We start from the raw sequence: 4026 nt of genomic DNA on the forward strand, positions 1-4026 counted from the left end.
TTGTCAATCATATTTTTAAATCTCTTTACTGCATCAACGAATCCTGCAGGAAACTCACTAATAATTTTCAAATCATTAAAAATTAAAATTGTATCAATTAATCCATACTGGAAAAACTGATAGGTGTCCGATGGGGAAGCATCTGGAAATATAACCAGCTTTGTTAGCTGTTCTTTGGCAATAGGATAATATCCCAAAATTGCCCTTTTTTCTTCAGTCCAATTCAGGACTATGTTAAGGGTTTCTCTGAGATTTGATCTATAGACCCTTTTCTTTTTCTTGATTTCAGCCCTTGTAGGAATGTTTCTTATTATCCCTGTTTTCTGGGTTTGAATTGGAGCTTTATCTGCTCTTTTTAGGGTTTGCTCTGAATGAAGAGCTTCATATTCCCTGAAGGATTCCTTTGCCTCTTCTAGTGTTAGAAACCCTCCTTTATGAATTATCCTTGATTGATGTGTAAATGGTGCTGCTTTTTTCCAGACATCATATACTCCTTTCATGGGGCCATTATAAATTACATAATATTTTTTATCTTGGGTGGATTTTTTAATGATTTCAGTAATTGTTTTATTTTCTGAAATTTTTTCTTCACCTGATTTGTCCACCATGCTTAGCTGGTTGAACTCTGATGATTTTGTTTGTTGTGTTGATTTCATTGCTTCAATGACCTTCTTGAGGGATTGGATCTGTGTCCTTATTTGCTGACAATGCTTGCATTTTTCGAGTTCTTGCTCATATTTTTTAATTTCTTGATCTAATGCGTTGTAGACGAACTCCATTCTCTTGTTAATGTATCTGCAATAACATTTTTGTCACCCTTAATATATTCAATTTTTATTGGATATTGTAACAAAAATAATTGCCATCTTACCAATCGTCCATGATTATAATCAACTTTTAAATTATATCGTATGAAACTTGTTAAGTAACTTGAATCTGTCCTTAATGTAAATTCTCTGGTTAGTAAATCAATTTTCCATTTCTTAAGAGATTTAATTGCTGCTAGAGTTTCCTTTTCATGAGTGGTATATCTCTGTTCTGTTGGAGTAAAAGTCCCTGAAATATACCTGCAAAATAATTCCTTTGGGGAATATTTAGAATCTAGTGATTCTTTTTCTTGTTCTAAACTTTTTATAACTTTCTTAGCTTTTAGACATCCTGACCAAGTTATGTCTGAAGCATCTGTTTCTACTATTAAGTAATCATTTTTTTCTGGAATATAAAGTTCTGGAAGTTTTTCATATAATTCTTTAACTCTTTGAATTTGCATGCTATCATTTTCATCCCATTTCCATTCTTTTTTAGTACTTATTTTTGGAAATAAGTTTTTAGTGTATTCTGTTATATTCTTTAAAAATCCTTGATCAGAAATATAATTTATACACCCTAAAAATCTTTGTAATTATTTTCTATCTTCTATTTTATTAGGAAATAAATTTACCTTTTCTAAAACATTTGGTTGAAGTTTTAACTTTCCTTGAGTGAATAGAATTAATTCAAGAACACTACAAGAAAAAGCGTGTTTATCGACAGCAAAAATCGACGGCTATTTCTGCCGTCGATAATTTTCGACGGCCTACTGTCGATATTACTAAAACGATTCTTTTGTTGGGCAAGTAAAAGCAGTTAATTTCTTTGTTTCTTCGTCTAAACGAAGTTGCCAATATCCTGATTTTGCATCAAGAGATGAAAACCAAGTTGCTCCTTTGATTTTTTCTAAAATACAATCTTTTCTTGGAAGTTTATGAGCATCACCAATAGTTGCTTCATTCATCTTCTTATAGTTAATAACCATTCTTCGTTTTCCCCTTTTAATTTCATTATTATTTTCGACATAAAAGGCTGGAGCCGCATGAGGACTTCTACTTAATCTTATAATTTCTTTTTCCAAAAGATCTTTACATTCTAATGAGAACTCTTCTCTATCTCTTGCAGAATAAGGAATTTTATTTGGAACATTTATCTCTTTTGTAGGATTTTTTAATTTAATGCTTACTAATCCGTTATTTGTATTTTTAATATCTAAAGGATTTTCAGCACAAATTTCATCCAAAAGTTCTTCTATCCTTATTTCAAGATTATTTTTTGGAATATTTATCTGAAAGTATAAATTTAAATAACATGTCTCTAATATAGAAAATGTTTTGAATTTTAAGATCTTATCTATAGTAGTAGTTGGTATTTTTATACGTTTTGATTTTTGATTTACTGAAGAATCGTGTGGAGTTTTTAAAACTATATATGTTAATTCTTGAATGAATGGATGGTATAGTTTTAAAAAGTTATTTCCTATGATAAAATCTATTCCAGAGTCTAACATATATATAGATGGAACAATGAACCTATAATTTTGAATAAAAATTTCAGCCATCTCTGCTTTTTGGTCAATTTTATGTATTGATTTGTCAGCTATTCTAACTCTTAATGGTTTCTTTAATTTTTTTCAATCAAGTTTTATATTTGTACTAGCAAAGCATTGTGTTGCTCCAGTATCTATGAAAGCATTTATAAACTTTTCTGTTATTTTTATAGTAATGAACGTGGCATTATTACTCAGTCTCTGAGTCTGTTTCTGAGACATATTCAAAAATATAGTCTAAGTTATCATCAGATTCTTCTAATGGTTCCATGAAACAAGATTTAGCAATTTCTATTTGTTTGGTAAGATTATTTTTATTCTTTTTTTTGGACATTCATTTGCATAGTGTCCTTCTTCTTGGCAATACCAACACTTACAATTTTCTTTTTTATTTGGGCAATAGTCATTTTTTTGTCTTTTATTTTTATTGCTATTTTCCTTTCTAAAATACCTCTTTTTTCTCCAGTTTGGATAGTATTTTCTTTTTCTAAATTGATATTTTCTTTTTCTTTGAAGATTTTTATTAAGACCATATTTTTGAGGTATCTCTTCATTATCCTGACAGCAAATTCTAATTATATTTGTAAATCTTTTTTGAGTTACTTCTTGCATACAACGTTCTTTTATTTCCTCTCTTATTGCAGAGGTTGCTCCACCAAAATTATTTTCAATTGTCTCTCTATTTATTTCTCTTATAAATCTTCCCATTATGAATTCATTAGCAGGATATGGAAGTTTTGTTATATACATACTAAGATAATGATTTTTATCTTCTTCTTTTAATTTGTAATAATGTATTCTATATTCACATATATAGGATTCCACATTACATAAATCATATATTTGAATATTAGCTAAATGGTTTTTTGCTTCTTGATATTCTTTATTATAGACTTCTTGTCTATGATTTATAATATTTTTTCCAAAAAATTCTTTATATAGAATCATCATTATATATAGTATCTTATCATAAGCTGTTGTTTTGTTGCTAATTCTTCTATTATTTGGTTTTCTATTGATGTCATATAATCTCTTATAGTTCCTTTAGTATGAAATCCTATGTAATTCTAAATATCTCTTCCAGACAATTCACTAAATTTTGAATTGGTAAAGGCTTCTAATAAGAAGGAATTTAACCAATTTTCGAAAATTTCTTTTTCATTCTTTTTACAGTCTAAATCGAGCATTCTATTGACGAACGAATTTTTGACGGTTTAGAATTTCTCAAATAAAATCTCGTCGAAGTATAGTTTCTAAACCAAGCAATAATCCTTTCATACAAAAAGTTGTTTGTCACTAAAACAAACCCCTAAATTTATAAACCGAAGTATTCAAACCTCGGGTCGTTCTCCCTAGGAATTGTAATGAAGTGTCTTGTTATTGGTTGTGAATTATATTTGGGGTTTTTAAGCTTTTGAACAAGAAGTATAAATGGCAAAGAAAATAAACTAACAACTAACAAAGCTCTTGGCAAGATACGAGAACTAGAAGTCCTATCCTAGTTATCCTCCTCAATTGTGATGACAAATTGTCCATTGCTCCCACTTAGTTAACCTCTAACCATGGAGGAAAGTCAAGTGGATGAATCAATTTGATTCCTCAAGTCCTAATCAACTCCTAAAGGAAAGACTAGCTTTAGAGGCATTCAAATCAATTAGCAATCTCTC

The sequence above is a fragment of the Arachis duranensis genome, chromosome 8 (assembly GCF_000817695.3).
Source record: "Arachis duranensis cultivar V14167 chromosome 8, aradu.V14167.gnm2.J7QH, whole genome shotgun sequence".
In the NCBI taxonomy this organism is placed as follows: Eukaryota; Viridiplantae; Streptophyta; class Magnoliopsida; order Fabales; family Fabaceae; genus Arachis; species Arachis duranensis.